This window comes from Protopterus annectens, chromosome 4.part1 (assembly GCF_019279795.1).
Source record: "Protopterus annectens isolate FY-2018-M chromosome 4.part1, PAN1.0, whole genome shotgun sequence".
Taxonomy (NCBI): Eukaryota; Metazoa; Chordata; order Ceratodontiformes; family Protopteridae; genus Protopterus; species Protopterus annectens.
The window spans coordinates 890298381-890316365 of record NC_056734.1 but is presented as its reverse complement, the minus strand read 5'-3'; the positions used below and the strand labels follow the sequence as shown (position 1 = coordinate 890316365).

General features: G+C 40.4%; 1 protein-coding gene across 2 annotated transcripts in view; it reads right to left on the bottom strand.

Annotated features, from left to right (window-relative positions):
- VWA5B2 (von Willebrand factor A domain containing 5B2) overlaps positions 1 to 17985 on the bottom strand; it is a 1682718-nt gene that overhangs the window by 1500752 nt on the left and 163981 nt on the right. The gene's annotated exons all lie outside the window — the stretch shown is intronic.

The window sequence follows — 17985 nt, the reverse complement described above, 5'->3', positions numbered from 1 at the left end:
AAATGGGAACTGAATAGTTGGATGGGTATTCACAAATTTATCCCAGCCTGACTAGCTTTACCCTCCTTGAGAAAGGAGGTTCAGTCCTGTGATCTTATAATCACAAAATGCCAGAATCACTTAACTGCAAACCATAGCCAAACCTAAAAATAAGTAAAGAAAAATTTTGGGGAGGAGGGATAGGACCCCCACATGACCCCATTTTGGGTGGACTGAGCCTCTCACACTTACTGCTTCTTATATGAACTAACTTCAAGATTTCAGTATATCAGTGAAAAAAAAAATCTTCAAGATACAGAAATTTAAAATTTTAAAGACAAAACCCCATAATTTTACATGAGTGATTGTACTTAGTGTGTCAATCACTTGTTGTATTGACAAACATGGCTACACAAGTAGAAACACATAGAAAAGTGTTATAGTTTACAAAGTTACCTAAGAGGGAAGTACAGTGTTAGCTGTTTTGCTGACACAGCAACTCAACAAAGATTTCAGACTCCAGGATAACTTTACACTTCAAGTGAAGATAAGCATAATTTATATTGTACACAAGTCCTGACTGGTAAGAACCAAGTGAGATACTGTTGATAAAAATTACTTTAATAGCATTTACAAAATGCAGAAATAATTACCCTGCATAAATTCCCTCATAGAAGATGAAATTAGAGAGACATAGCCCTACAAAAATAAATGGGCTTTTAATAGCATTATTTGCAATAAAGCAAAAATTAAGAAAATGTGCCTGCCCTTTGTCCTGAAGAACCTGCTAACAGAAGATCATAAAAGATAGTCAGTAGACATTATCATTCTCACATGAAAAAGCTATTTGTGCGTTATTGTACATTGCTTCTGCTTTGGGCATGGTATTGATAAATGGGCAACATTACCGATGCTGTTCTTTCCAGAATGTGTAGTATCAAACCCAGTAGGTATCCTATTCTTAAACCCATCAAATTCCTTTGATATGATCTGTCACTCTGTTCATCGACAAGTTGCCAGCCTGACTGTGTTTGCAATCTCACTTACCTGGTTAAAAAAGTAACTTTCAGGAAGGGCTTGTAGGGTAAAAAAGAACAACTTCTGCATCAGAAAGTCTGCTATGTCCGAAAACAAGCAGATTTAACTGGGCTTGAAATAGACAAGATTGAGTTTCCAATGCCAGCTTCCTCTCAGAGTCGATGCATACTTTGCTAACACTGGGGCATCATTTAGTGGAGGCTGGAGCACAAGCTTCTTATGAATGTGCAACATTGTAACAGGACAAGCAAGTGGATAGTCATCAGATGTGTGTGTGGAAGTGTAGAGAAATGTGTCCCCTACTGAAGAATAGAGAAGTTTTCCCCAGCCTGGTTATGTTTCCTGTTACATTACACAAGGAAAGGAAATCACTAATCCCTACTAGTTATGTACCGTAAATATGCCAAATAGGTTGGACCAACTGAAGATCAGAAATAAAGACAGTGGGTCAAAATATGAAAAAGGGAGCCCTAACAGATTACATAAGGGTACCTCAGGGTTTGGTGCCAGGGACTCTGTTATTGTCCATGTTTTCTGCACAAAAGTGGAAACTGTGTGGAAAACCAGATTAAATTCAATAATGTAATAAAACTGTTCTACCTTACTCAATTGCTGTTATCATAGGATCTGTTAACAGCTTCAGGCTTACACCCTTAATCTGGAAATTTAACTTAGTATCATCAAACGTAGGAAAAAAACATCTCTAAAATAAATGCATTTCTATTTGACAGTAGAATACTATTGAAATATTACAGCTACTTATTTTAGCTACTTGGGGATGGTATTCCTTTACAGTAGTCCATCCAAATACATGGAACCTCTGTCTGAGGATATAATTTCCCATTTCATACTGAGTCCACTATCTCAGACAACAGCATGCAGCTATGGGCATTTGTGTAAAGTGAAACAATAGCTGACAAATCTCATCAGAATCTAAGTTGCTAGATGGATGCTCCTATCTAAATTTCTGTACAAGGCATATCCCACCCTACATAGCAGTTAATTCCCCTACCACACAGTATTTATACTTTTAATGCGAGTTTTACTACAAGATTCAAAAGAGAGGTCTGACCTTATTTTTCAGGTTCACTAAATTGCCTGCCACAGTAAATTTGACTTCATGCACTGAGTTTCACCCATAAACTTTGGTATGTTAAACCTTGTGGTAACCTAGTGAGCATTATTACTTGAAAGAATACAATAAAACCATTGACATGAATAAATACTCACAAACTGAAGGTATTACAGATCCATCACTGATAGGGGGGCAAAGATTTTAGTATCACTACACTCTTGAGAGGATGAACTCTGTAACTCTTCAAATCAGAGTAACACTTTCAACAGCAGAATTCAAGACTTTGCTTTAACAGTATTGGCATCATGTAATAAACTCACATACTTGACCAAAGATCCAAAGTATAAGCCAAATGTTGATGTTCATTTATTTCCTTCTAATCTATAAAAAAAGTATATACAACTTACTATCAATAGATTAGTTTGAACTTTTCTTGACATTGTCTGCTGTTGTTGACTTATGTTGCAGATGGTATGCTTTATATCTGTTGCAGCTGATGATTCTTGGTGCCACTGAAATTACATACACCGACTGCTTCCAAGTGCAGTGTCTGCAACATGTGCTGTGCAAAGAGAACTTTATGTTCTCTGCTTTGTGGAGATTGTTAGGAAGAACTGCAGTCTGGACTTGCTGCTATTGGCAACAATCAATTTACAGTGGGAACAATGACTGATCTGTTCAATGGGCATGCATTTGAATGTATAATTAGTTTTATTGTACAATACATAATAAATTAAGAAATGGGAGCAGAAATCTAAGATGCTACTTAGAAAATGTGAAGAACACTTTCTTCTGAAACTGAAGTGGCACTTTTACATATCGCTTGTTGCAATACACAACATGAGAGAATTCCATAAGTTGAAAATGGTGTTTATATTTTAGTTAAAGTAACTCAGTTACTGGAGATTTAGGTTTGCAATAATGAAATTTGACCACTCAGCTGTCACATGCATCATTCATGTACCTGTGATGCCCTCTGACCAATGGAAAACATTGTCTTGCTATGAGTGCATATTAACCTTTGTCAGTGAATGAAGCCCACAATTATAAAGTTAGCTGTCCTACAAAGAGAATCACCTGATCACAGCTGCATCCTTCAAGGTGTGTAGCATGAGCAATGCCATGGTAAATATAAACAACCCAATCAGCTACATCTATGTCCTGGCAGCATTTACAGATTATACAGTAGGTGCTCAGTCATTTAGTAAGGGAAACATTTTACTTACCATTCAGGTATATTCACCCAGTAGGTGGAAGGTAGTACTTAGGAGGTCAGCTTTGTCTACATGTTGAAATGTAATTATCAAAAGAGCATGCCTTACATCAAACATTTTCCATTGCTGGCAGTTTAGAGGATTAAGGCTATGAACTGATAATGAGCTTCATCCTGTAGCACAGAGTTTGATTCTTTAACCCTCCGTTTGCCTGCTGTTTGGCTCGTTGAAATTAAATAACCAGACAGTGCATCTAGGTTACACCTTGAAAGAAGTTTGCTCCTAATGAATTTACATGATTATGAAAATAAAACACCTGGTATGGACCACTGAGTTCTTGTCATCCATCCATTTTCCATGAATATGATGGCATGGCATTGGCAATAATATGCCATTCATGAAACATATATAGTATGGTGTGTCCAGCTACAGATGTTTGTCTTCTGGTAGGTGATAACTGGTCTGCTTGTTTCCCCAACTTGGAATCTGCTTGCTATAGTTTTTATAATACTTCTTAGGAGATAGGTTCATATTAGGCTAGCTGTCCTTGCAGGCCATTTTAATCCTACCCGAGTTCCTTTCAAAGGTGAAAATCAAATTCTGTACCTTGAGTCTGTCGGCTAAACACTTTAACCATTATGCCAACCCCCAACACCCTTAGCCAACCCCATTTTAACAATTTGTTAAACTGTTGTAATCTTTCATGAGATTTATTTGAATATGCCCAGCGGTAGCATTGTTGCCTCACAGCAAGAGGTTCTCCCATTCAATTCTCGGCTGGAGCGCCTTCTATGTGGAGTCTGCATGTCCTCCCCGCGGTCGAGTGGCGTTCAAAAGGCATGCATGAGTGGGTGTGCCTTCTGTGAAGGTTGTGTGTTGGGCTGGCACCTCGGCACCATAAAAATCTACTGCCAATCATTAGTGGACCGGAGTTCCGCTGTGGCGGCCGCTAACCAGGAAAAGCCTAAAGAAGAAGAAGAACAACAACATGAAGCATTTATTTTATTTTAGTCAAAATGTTAATATAATAAATTTTAAAAATCAAGGGAAAAACGAGATTCACTTTATGCTAGTACTAGACTACAGCTCAACAGTAATATTCTGTGGTAGAATTTTATCTACAAAAAGCCATGTGATCTTATATTGTATATATCCAATGCAGCAGAAACAACTGGAAGAGGTTGACTTTAGCAGAAGTACCCCATGCTGCAGCACAACTGTCTTTGTGTTAATCTTGTCAAGGCTTTACTGTTCACAGCCATGTGGTTAGCAAACTCCTTAAGCATATAATTCAATTTACAGAAACAGGTTAGCAAATGTTTTGTTACAGAATCTTACTGTTTAGGTAAGGAGCTAAAAATTCTCACCATTATCTGCTAATAACCTCCTAGAATAATCTCTGCGAGGATAGAATGTGTAGGCAAAATGTGTAAATTTATTCTCTGCCTCATCTTGCATGATGGAAAACAACTTATTTTGTATTTGCTACTGAATAGTTGTCCATTTTATTTTTTTCTGTGTCTTGGTTATAAACAGTTAAAATGCTGTTATCAGAATACATGGTGTGTACTCAGTCATCATCATCATCATCATCATCATAGGAACATAGGAGCAATACTAGACAATAATTAGGACATTATGGTGACTAGCCATCTACACCATAAGATGCCAAGCCATTTTCACCTTTAAGGATACAAATTTAAAAGTTTGTGCTGCCCTTTACAAGCACATCATGAACCCCTTTTTTATGACTTTTTCTACACGAGGTTAGGGTGTCGCATTATCTGTCATCACATCTTTGAAGTCAGTGCTACTCTCCTATCATTTTCGACAGTCAGGTCAGACTGTTGAATGTTTTCTATTATGCAATCCATCTGTCACATCCTTATTTCCTCTTGTCTTCTTCCTGTCGTTTCCAAATCGTCTTAACCTTTCCGGTACTTATGTCCAAACCACTGTAATCTTTTTTTTATTTGACCTTCTCTGCAATTGAAGCTATTTTGGTTTCCTCTCTGATGTTCTCTCTTCATCTTCTTCTTATTTTGTCCTACAATGTGCAAACTAACAACTGTCTCAGGCACTTCATCTCCATCACTTCTAGCTTCCTCAATTGCTCTGCCTTCACTGCCAAGATTTCTTTACCATAGAGAAATACTGGTTGCACCACTTTTTAGTACATCATATTTTCAACTTCTTTTGCATTTTTCTGTCATACAATACTCCTGACTCTCGGCCAGTTGGCTCCATCCCCTCTGATTCTAACTTTGACCTCCTCATTCAGACCTCCCGCCTCCTTAACCACCCCACTCAGATACCTGAAGCTGTTAACCTGTTCCACTATTTTCCCTTTCGTGTCAGTTTTCTTTTGATTCCATAAAAATAGTCTTGTCTGTACTCAGTTTCATCACACGCACCTTCAGTTTAGGATTCCATTCCACTATGTTTTCTGGATGTTCCTGTTCAGAGTATCTATTGATCTGTCCCTTCAGTCTGTTTGCTAATATAGTACCTGATGCATACCCACTCCCACTAGGAACCCTTCTGTCAGCCTGAACTCTTTGTACTTGTGTCATTGGGTCCTTGTAGATAGGTTGCACTAATTCTGCCAGTGTTTCTGGGACTTTGAAACCCTTCAGGACTGCTTTCTTTGGACCTTGTCAAATGTTTTCTCGATTTCTAACAATGTTCCTTTGGACTCTTTCCTCAACTCTGGCTTCTTCTCCACTATCTGTCTCACAACAAGCATCAGATCAGTTGTGCTGCATCATGACCCTAATCTGACCTGCTCGTTTCCCATCTTACTTTCTTCTACTCCTTTACCAATCACACTCTCCAGCACTTTCATGCAGTGTGACTGCAGTTTTAAACCTTTGTATTGGCCACATTTGTGAATGACCCCTTTGTTCTTGTACAATGGCACTAAAATGTTTTTTCTCCATTTATTTGGGACATGACTTTCTTTCAATGCAACTATGAGTAGCATCAATAGTCATTTCTCCCCTGACGCACCCAACATCTTGAACATGGCTGCTGTTAGTTCATCTGAGCCTGCTGGTTCCCCTGACTTCATTTTTCTTACTTTTATTCTTTCTTTTTCTAGGACGGTAAACTTAATGTTCTTAAAAAAAAAAAAACAGAATCATAAATAAATGCACTAATCTGGGTATTTTTCCACTTTTGATATTTCCATTCTACATGACACAAAAGCCTGAGGTTCGTAACTCCTATGGCTAGGCAGATATCTAACAATGGGATCGTGCTTACACTTAGTGTTCTGCTCCCCCATATTTGCCAGCCATACATCCAACTTAAGTGCTCACAGTCGTAAAAAGGCTGCCAGTTGATAGTAAAGCCTCCTCATGGGTCCCATCACTGCTCTTTCCACATCAGGTAGTTATGACCCATACTAGAAAGTTGGAGCTTGACATGTAGGTTACATCAGTTGGCAAATGATTCTGATAGTAACCCTGTACACCTATCATATCAAGACTCTTTTAGGGATTAAAGAGCTGTCAAAATGCTCATATCTCTGAAAAAAATGAGATTCAGGACTGGTATTACAGCAAAACTATTTCCACGTCACTGCTGCTCCCTGAAATAATCTTTGTCTCAATCTACAGGGATTACTAGCTCAGCATCTTTTAGAAATGAAAATATTACACCCACTCAAGCCCCAACTGCTCGGATTCCACTGAGTCACAGCCAGGGATGCAAATAGCTGTAACCCCAAGCATTTAGCTGTGTGAACAGGTGCTTGAACTCAAACATGAGTTTGCATAAGCAGATGCAATCAAGTCCTCACCGTGGAAGAGGTAAGTGGGGAAGGGGAAAAGGGTAGTAGGTTAGGTTTAGGGAAGGGAGGCTTTTTTTAGCTTAACACAGAGGACTGAAAGGTTAATCTTAGGGAGGATAGGGGGATTTTATGTTTTAGGGAGTGATTGGAAGATGAGGGTTAGGGAGAGGAAGGGATTTTAGGTCTAAGGAGTGACTGGGATAGCGGAAGGTTAGGGTACAGAGGGGAGGGGATTTTAAGTTTAAGGAGTAATTAGGTATTAGAAGAAAGTTAGGGTTACTGAAGGGAGACAAATTTTAGGTTTAAGGAAAGATCAGGTGTTAACAGAAAGTTAGGGATAGGATGGATATTTTAGGTTTATTGAGCAATCAGGAGATTATGGTTATGGAGGGGAGGTGGATTTTGGAGTTTATGGTTTATGAGGTGAGGAGATTTCACCTTTAGGGACTGATTCAAAGTTCAGCTTTAGAGGATAGGGAGACTTTTTAAGGGTTAGGGTCAGGCTTCTGGGAAGGATAGCTAGCCATTGATAAGTGCATGAGAATCAAATCATTGGGCGTAAGCGTACTTGCCAACAGAAATGAGTGGCAGCAGGGAAGTGTAAAACACACTAATGGTATTCAGGCAGTTGTAATAAACCCTTTAGAAATTAAAGAAAATACTCAAAAATACTTCATCCATTTCCTATTTTGCAATGCACTATTTTCCAGAGTTCTTAGTGAGAGATTGCAGAATTATTGATCTTTTTCTGTGGATGTGAACATTTGCTCTTCCATAAATTTACTGCTCTGGTGACAGTGTCATAATGTTCCACTATAAGTAGTACCTTTTCCAATAATACTGATTCTGAATTGCCATTTCAGTTTGTGTATTCTGTTGCATTGCAATGGATCTATGGACTTGTATAGTCGCTATGCAACCCTGCCTATGATGTAGGTGGTACATGCAAAATACCATTATGGCCCAACCTGCCCCACTCGATTATCAATGTAAAAAACACAGCCTGGCAGTTTAGGGAGGACAGATAATGAGCTTCATGCTGAAGTCCTGGGTTTGAGTCTCTCAATTTCATTTAAACTACTGTGTGGATATAATCAAGTCACATAACCATACAATGTATTTAAATTTTCCCTGAAAAGCAATGTCTATGACAGGTGAGTTTTCCCATTTAAAAAAATACATAAAATGAAGTACCTTCATTAATTTACTTATTCCAGCATTTATGTATGTATTTTTGTTTACTTGTGTACAGAGCTGATCACAAATCTTCAGTTTCAAGTCCAGCTCGGGTTGTAAAGACACAGCTTACATAACATATAAAACAAACAAGACTGTGTTTCTTCATGATCATGCAATAGTTTTTATTTTATTTATTAGTTAACCAGGACAGAACACTGATCCCATGAACCTTTTCAGACTCAGCCTGGAATCATTATCTGATTGGGTGACTTTCTCGGTCACATGGCAGATAAAGGGAATCAAACCCTAAACCACAGGGAGCAGCTCATTGTCTTAATCCCATGCACTAATTGCCAAACAATATTATTGTTTATTTGATTTTATTTACTTACAGTTTCATTTATTTACAAGGTGAAAGAGATTATAGAAGTAAGCATCTATGAGAGACAGTATACAGGACTGTGAGCAGAGCGACAAGGTTAAACAGTTATCAGATGGGTAGGAGAGCAGAAAAAGTTTACTTCTGAACAGAGATATTTTCCTGGAACTTGTGCAGCAAAGCAGAATAAGACCAGTTTGAAGTCTATATTTCAGTTATAGCTACATACAGAGAGTCTAGTCTTTATCTGACATACTTTATCAAAGTTTAAAGCTGCAGTGTATAGTAAGCAAATGCAACATACTCAGAAAGTCAATAAACCCTACTTTCATTTTATTGCACAGCACAATTATTATATAGTTACATTTTGAATCATCTGCCAACCTGCCAAGATTATAAAAATGACAGTAACAGCATGTGAGGACAAACAGATTTCACAACTGGCACGCACAACTCACTCTGCTTTTCAGAAGCAGTACTAGAATCAGTCAGTCAGTTAGATGAAAGGCATTGCTGATTATAATCTGGAAACTTTGTTATTTTATTTTATTTATTTATAATTTATTTACTGGGAAAGTCCGACTTGGAACAAAGCCAATTTTCAGCTGAGACCCGGGGAGAAACGCTCCAGACATGTCTTTTGTGTTGTATAATGTTTTAGTATTTTAATAGTGTAGTATGACAGTAGATGGTAACAGGGTGTAGTAGACCACTGCATATGGCAAAAGGGGGGAGGGGGTGTTCATTCACTGATAAATTTATCTAGATATGCCTATCTAACAATAATTTTGTCAGTAAGTTTGTGTGAGGATAATCTGGCTGCTCATTTACTTGGCATGATGTTTTATTATGCCTGCTTTTGCTCGGCCAGAGAAGGTCAGAAAAGAAGTTATGGTTGCATACCACCATTAGGGCTCATGTCAGCTACTGCAGTTTTCCTATGGTGCATATGATATAGTCTTCATAATATACCTGTTATGGTTTCTCTAAACCAGTGATGCTATAATCAGTAATAAAAGTGCCAGTGCCTTAATGATGAATAAGCAATGCAACGTCTAGTTCTACCACTTCTTTTTCTAACTGCAGTAAACTTCAGTCATTTCTAAATAAGACTTGTTGCTTTGTTATGACAGTCAGTCTACCTCCTCTGAACTATACTGTCTGACTATTAACCCCAAAACTAGCTGTGTTAAAGAACAGTGCATGACATTTCAGACTATTTTAATTTTTAATTCTGGCAATGAATAATGCTAAGGAATATAATTCTGGCTTAAATGTAAATTATATTTCACATTTTTTTTAATTGGGGCCTTTACATGTTATAGCTTATGTGTAAAATAAGAAACCTTACTATATGCATGAATGGGCAATCCTTCGTTGAAGGTTATGCGTCAGGCCCGGCAAGTCGGCACGTAAAAATCTACTGCCAATCATTAGCGGACCGGAGTTTCGCTGTGGCGACCCCTATCTGGGAAAAGCCGAAAGACACAGCAACAACTATACTGGGCTTTACTTCCTGCCTGCCCTAAATTTCATAATTCTGTTTATAACTTTTTATGCCAGGTTTCAGAAATATAGTGATGTGACAGTAAGTGAATTTGCATGACAAGTGGTGATACACAGGTTTTGTCCAATTCAGAATCACACATACCAGTAGTGGTAAACGAGAACCAGCAAAGTTGGCTGTGATATATGCTAGCAGATATATAATGATATGGCAATGAGGAATATTATTAAAATGAGCAGCTGGACTATGCAAATGAAGCAAACTGAGATAGAGGATTGATCTAGAAATGTATAAACTGTGTGCCTTGGAGCTTGCATGCCATGGAATTAAACACATTGGATTCCTGTAGTTCATGATGCAGGAATTGTGAAAATGTTTGGAGGTGACACTGCATTTGTTAATGTGCAGTTCCAAAATTCTGAAATCATAACCACTAGCAGCAAGAGAAAATATCATCACCTCTGGACTGCACTTAACTTATCAGGCACTGCATGGCATCGACATTGTGGTTTGCTACCTTCTAAATAAGGAGACCATGTAGTATGTAGTGGACATATATCAGTCTCATATGCGGCCCGATGAAAGTCAAGGACTACCTATCCCATTGGATACCAAAGTATGTGTGGCTTTACATATACTAGATATGGGCCTTCCAATGACCTACTTGGATATGCAGCTCTGTCATCTGCTTTGAGAACACTCTATCAGTTTCTCACTGCCATGTTGCAATATTTTGGGAAGAATATGTGGCTTCCACATACCACAGAAGATAGAAAGAATACCATGTAAGACTTATATGATGTAGCCCATTTCCCTGTGGTTCTGGGAGGCATAAACCCACAGTGAAATTAATGCCTGCCAGATGAACTTGGATGGAAGTATGTGAACTACAAAGGATATCACTCCATTAATGTTCAGGTGGTCTGTAATGTACAAGATATCATTTACAGCACGTGAACAGGGCACTTAGGCATTATTCATGTCTCCCACATATGACTTGTATCAACATTTTATAAGGATGTGATTCCACCCGGGACATGTCATTACATTTGGTTGATATGCCCTGGAAACCTGGCTGATGACACGCATTGGATATCCACAAAATGAAGCAGACTAGGGGTACAATTTTGCACAATTACACAACAGAAGCATTATAGAATGTGATTTTAGACAGCTGAAGGCATGCCTCTATTGTATGGATTCATTTGGAGGCACACTGCAGTATGATCCTGGCACATGTGAAAAAAAGTAAAAGTATGTTGAGGGTTACATAATAAGATTCTTAATTAGCAGTGACAGCAAGTGGCCAGTTATAAGAGGAGGATAATGCAGAATATCAATGGCATAAGCAGAGACAGATGAGGAGTCATTGGAAGAAACAGCTGCAGAGGATGACTATTCCAGGAGGTGGGCACAGTGTGCTGTGCTAATCCACGGGGATGAAGATCACACATTGCTTCAGTACCTAGGTAATCATGTTAAAACAGATAGACAATGTTGACACTGATGCATGCAAATCAAACACCAGATTATACTGACCAATGCATAGGATGACCACATTGTGTATCAGACATAGGCAACCCAAGTAACAATATACAAAGAGCAGAGCACAAGTATCATCATCTGCACAGGTGGCACAGAGAGCATATGTGGATGTCTTCTAAAGACAGATGTTTGAGTGAGGAGGAGATATATGACAGACTGCATCTCTATGTATGCATGAGCTGTGATAAGGGGAGGTATAATGAAAGAGGTGCTTCAGAGCCTCCATGTATCAAAAAGTGCATGTGTGTGTGTGTGTGTGTGTGTGTGTGTGTGTGTGTGTGTGTGTGTGTGTGTGTGTGTGTGTGTGCATGTGTGTGTAAAATGTTCTGTGGCCAATGATTTTGTGAATGTGTGTTTGTTGGAGGAGGTGCAGTACTATGTATCAATGTAGTGGACAGGTCATGCATTTAGAGGACTGAATATCTCATGCATGCACTTGCCCATAGGCACTGCATCTACCAGGACTATAACTGATTGTACCATGCCCCTGTCTACATGTTGATATGCAGCATGAGAGTAACTAACCTCACTAGACGTGCCACTACCATAACTAATACAAACCAATATACATCCTCTTCTGGGTGTAGACACCTCCACATCAGATGTAAAAGTCCATGGTCATAATGACCGTGATCTGTAGATATACCAATAGAATGGTGTCATGAACAGTACCTTACGCTTGGCAATGGATCTGTAGCTGTACCAATAGAATGGTGTCATGAATAGTATCTCATGCTTGGTGAAGGATCTGTAGCTATACCAATAGAATGGTGTCATGAATAGTACCACATGCTTGGTGTTTACCTCAAGAAGACAGGGTACATTCCAGTTGGTGATTTAGTCTAGTGAAACAATCATACATGTAGAACATGCCCTCACAGAGGTCATCTCACACACCTTGCATCATCCTGAACAACACTGCCATGGTTGCCATTGTACTTCCCTGTGCCTCGATGATGGTCCTGCACATACAATGGGTTGATGCCACTGACACCAACTTCAGGGGAGAGTGGTGACATGACACTGTAGAGACCAAGTACTCACCCTCCTGTGTGTCTACCTTTTCCAAATGATCTATTTACAGATGCAGATATGTTTCTGGTATGGTTGTAGTACATCCTTCACTGATGGCTGAGTCCATGGAATGTGTAGAGGAAGTAGTGGCTACATTCCTTGTGTCTAGCACACACACACACACACACACACACACACACACACACACACACACACACACACACACACACGCACAGGCGCACACATGCATGCACACATGCACACACACACACACACACACACACACACACACACACACACACACACACACACACACATGCACAGAGGTATCAAATCCTCTGACCTTCGACAATAGCCATGAAAATGAGACCCCTATCAGAAAATCCATTTTCATGGCCACTGCACGTCTCCATCTTTGAATAAAGCTTTTTTAAAATAGAATATCATGTGTCTTATTCTTCAGAAAGAAGGTGATGATATAACCAAAGGTAAACCTGATAATTTAATTTGGAGTACTGCAGGCAAAAAACTTGTAGAAGTAATAAGACACTTCTGGCTGGTCATATTTAATGATTCCTCTAAGCTTGCAGTTTGTCCTTGGTAGACTGTTCTGACATCTTCATTGGTAGGCTTTTATGTTTATTGTACTTTAAAGTACTATTAATACTACAGTTCATGGGAAATAATGTGTGAGGTGTAGTCTCTATTTAATTAGTACAAATTTCATACAATCACTTCATTGCGCTGTCTGGACTGACCACATTAGTGCTTGCCTAACTACAGCTTTCAGACATGAGTGGTTGGGTGGCTCATCAGACTGAGGCTTTGACGTAGATGCTGATAGCTATGTGTTCTATTCCTAACCTTTGCTTGTGTGTTGTGGCATCACACCTAACCTACAGTAGCTGCTTACTGTCCTTAAGTTTACTTACTGTACCTACATATCATTGCTGCCTGTGTCACTAAAATCATCACCTAGATTGCACAAGTAACTCAACATGTTAATGCTCTACCTTTCAGCTTGCATGTGATATTTGCTGTGGGTTTAATTCCATTGCTGTTTACTTGATGTGACATTAGTAGTATTTGGCTTTGTGTGTCTTGTACTTCCAGCTGCATGACCTGTTCTTTCCTAATTCAGCAGAAAGTATGAACTCCCCTTTTTCTTATGTCGCAAACACTATTATTGTATATCTGACTGCATCCTTCGGTGTACTTGAAGAAGTAGCTGCTTAAATGAACATTATGCTTTGGAATTACTTGTACTGATGTCTGTGGGTTTGGTTCCCGTACGGGTTGTATATTGCCACATCTTTGTTACTGTGCAGTGTGTGTTTGTTTTTCATTGAATTATAGTACATATAATGTAGTCAGAGAAAGGTTATGTATTAGCTGCATGTTTTCATTGCATCTGTACTTGTCTCTGCCCACGCTCTTTCTTGCTATACTTTCTGCTGTATGCATTTATCTGATTTCTTTTAATTTTGATTCTCTCCATTTATTTCACATTTATTTGCAGTAGCATTTAGGACAGTACTCATTCCGCCATCAAGGCATTTAGGACAGTACTCATTCCGCCATCAAGGCATTTAGGACAGTACTCATTCTGCCATCAAGGCATTTAGGACAGTACTCATTCCGCCATCAAGGCATTTAGGACAGTACTCATTCCGCCATCAAGGCATTTAGGACAGTACTCATTCCGTCATCAAGGCCTGTGAACCCACCATTGGTGGCAACTAAATCACTGTCACTGCTACCCTCAACATTGTTGTCCCAAGCTGAAACTGTCACTTCCATACCTCCAACAGCATCTGAATCAGGTGCTGCTACCAGACCTGCTTATGAATGAACTTCTGTACAATTTGCAAGTGATAGTGACAGTGGATCTGACAACTAAGTCACCAGCAGTGGCAGATGGAAGTAGTGGTGGGAGGAGGCTTACAGACAGATAAGCAGGTTAGAAACACTCCTCGAATGATTTGAGTCACATCAGTAGCCCGCATTTGCTCTACCGTTCAAGCGAGGCTAAAATGGCAGTGGAGCTCAAGGTGTTGATTGAACTCCCACTTGGTTGCAGTTTTGGCAGGGACTGTCTAAACATCTTATCCCTCATCCTGGTTTTCCCCCCTCAGTTTTGTGTCTATGCTCTCCAATGTTTGTTATCCAGTCTTCTCCAAAAACATTCTCTTTCCATTGTTTTTCATCTGTGTGTTTTATGTCTCCTTCTCCTTTGTGTTCCTCAACCCTTATAGGTTCATAGGTTCATACTAGGCTATCTGCCCTAGGGCATTTATAAGCCTAGCCAGAGTGTGTTTGGCTTTCGCCACCCATTTTAAATGAATTTTGCTATGCCCTTTTTCGAGGTTAGTATACTGTGCCTCTGTCTAACAGTGACACAGAAGTGATACCCGGAGTAAACCTACAATCTCCCATCCACTCATCAGGATTCCTCTTGAAGAGAGTCAATGAGGGACTCTGCCTAACCTGGACTGGGATTTTATTCCAGAGTGAAAGGAGCCTCTGGGTTATGAATCTGTCCCTCCAGCATGTCCAATTTATTTCAGTGCTGAGGTTCAAGTCTCCCGAAAGTGTAGCTTGATGGGATTTGGATTTTCTGAGGTGCAGCATGTCCATTAATTCCGGGTTGGACATGGCTTTATACATCAGGCACAGATCGCCTCTGAGCAGGCGGTATGCCACTGAGTAGAGCTGGAGTTTCTTTAACCGGGCAGCATATGGCATCTGTTTGAGCCCTTTGATCCTCTTGGTGAGGTACTTTTGGGGTCTTTCCAGTTGCTGCAGGTGTCTGGTAAGGTACATCCCAAAAGGGGCATTGTACTCAATTATGGGCCTGATGAGGGATGAGTAAAGAGGCATGATGACCTCCCCTGATCTAGATGTGAATCCCTTCAAGGTGGGCTATATAAAATGTTTTTCTAACCACTTTGGCCACATGGTTTTCAAATGAGAGATTGCTATCAACTTGGGCCACCAGGTCCCTAATTACTTCTTCTGTACTTAATGGATTACCACCTATGTGATAATTTGTGGGCACTTTGTTTTTGCCAAAGGGGATGACTATACACTTTTTGGTGTTTAGCTTGAGGCCATGGCTCTGGCACCAGTTGTCTGTTTCTATGAGGCCCTTTTGTAGGATGCTTGTGTCGGCTGGAGAGTCGATTATGGCACCTAGTTTGCAGTCATCTGCGAACTTGGTCAGCCACAGTCCTTCTGTGTTGGCCTGTACCTCCGAGAAATATATACCGAACAATAGAGGTCCCAGGACTGAGCCTTGTGGGATGCCACTTGTAACTAGTTTGGAGTCTGACATGGCTCCAGCAATTCTAACCATGTGGGTTCTGTCCTTGAGCCAGTTTGCAACCCATCTAGTGACATAGGGGTTTATATTTAAGCTGGTGAGCTTATCTATAATGCCAGAGTGGGGTATTGTATCGAAGGCTTTTGTGAGGTCCAGGTAGGCTGTGTGGACCACCTTACCCTCATCAATGGCCTTGGTGACTGTTTCAAAGAAATCAACCAGGTTTAAGAGGCAGGAACTGCCCTTAACAAAGCCAAACTGGGTAGAATCCAGTGTCTGTAGGTCCCCAATATCTTTATTTATGAGGTCCATGATGATCCTTTCCATAGCTTTGCAGACCAAGCTAGTCAGGCTTATGGGGCGATAGTTTCCAGGATCCGTTGAGGCAGCACCTTTGTGGAGAGGGACCACTGTTGCTGTACGCCACTCTTTGGGTGCATATCATGTAGTAAGGCTGAGATTGAACAGTAGTTTTATGTTTGGGTTTAGCTCTTCTGGGAGTTCATGTAGGACGCAGCCCGGGACACCGTCTGGTCCCATTGATGCTGTGTTTTTTGCTTTGGAGAGGGCGGCTCTTACCTGAGCATCTGAGATGTCAGGGGGGCAGCACTCTGCTGGGATAGATATTTGCCCTTTTGGTGGGGAGGGGGGAGAAGTTTGTGCTGAACCTGTCAGCTAGGATGTTGGCAATGTCTGTGGGTTCAGTGTATTTTTTGTCATTTTGGACTAATTCTGAGCATATCTGTGAATTCCCACCCATGTTCCTAACATAACTAAAGAAAGCCTTGTGATTATCCTTAGTGTCCTGTTTAATTTTTCTCTCGAAGCTGGCCTTAGATGATTTTATGAGTGCCCGTAGTTTTTTGCTAATACTGATCAGAGATGCCTTCCCTTTTTGGGATTTTGCTCTATCATGTAGTAGCTTCTTCCTTCTATTGTATAGTCTGTTTATGGCTGGGGTCCACCAGACAGGATGCCTGCCTTTGGAGGATTGGTTCTTGGTTCTATTTGGCATGATCCAAGCATTCCTGAAGGTGTTCATAGAATGCGTTTATAAAGGATTCTCTGCGGTCTGGGCCGTATTTTCCACAGGCCCGGGGGCTTTGAAGGATTCCACCTCGGTTTTGAGGAGTGTGAAATTTGCTTTAGAGAGGTTTTTCACTGTGGTTTTCTGGGCAGGGGGGTGGGGTCGGGATGTGAATATCCAGTGAGATTAATTTATGGTCTGATCTTACCAGTGAGGGATACACTTCTGCTCTGGAGCATAGAGCCCCCATGTTGGTGATGATCAGGTCCAGTATGTTTTCCCCTCTTGTGGGAGTGGTAACAAGTTGTTCCATAGCATTTGAGTTTATAAATTCTAGGAACCTTTGGGCTAGGATGTTGGAGCTAGAGTAATGCTCCCAGTCTATGTTTGGGTAGTTGAAGTCGCCCAATATAATGGTGTTTGGAGAGACCTTCATATTTTCCAGTGTTCTCAGGAAGGCCGAGTGGGGTTCCTGGGTTTGGGAGGGTGGTCTGTAGCAGACTATAAAGTGGAAGGCAGTTTTACCCACCGTTAGTTGCACATGGATAGTCTCTGATGCTTCCTGCTATGCCACCAACCTGGAGGTGTGGGTATCTTTGACGAATATTGATACTCCCCCTCCTTTTGTGGTTCAGTCCAAGTTTTGGGGCCGAAAAGCATGGTATGAGGTATAACCTGGTAGTGCTGGGGTGCTCTGAGCAACCTTGAACCAGGTTTCTGTTACTGCACAGATATCAATGTTCTCTATGCTAAGGAGAGTTTCGGGTGTGTGCATCTTGAGGTTTAGACTTATGGCGTTGAGTAGCATTACCCTTAGTTTCTTATCCCTTGTGATACCTATGGAGGTGGGTTTGCCTTTTGAGCCTTGCCTAAAAAAGGCACTATGGAGTGGCAAGAGCCTTTGCCAATATCC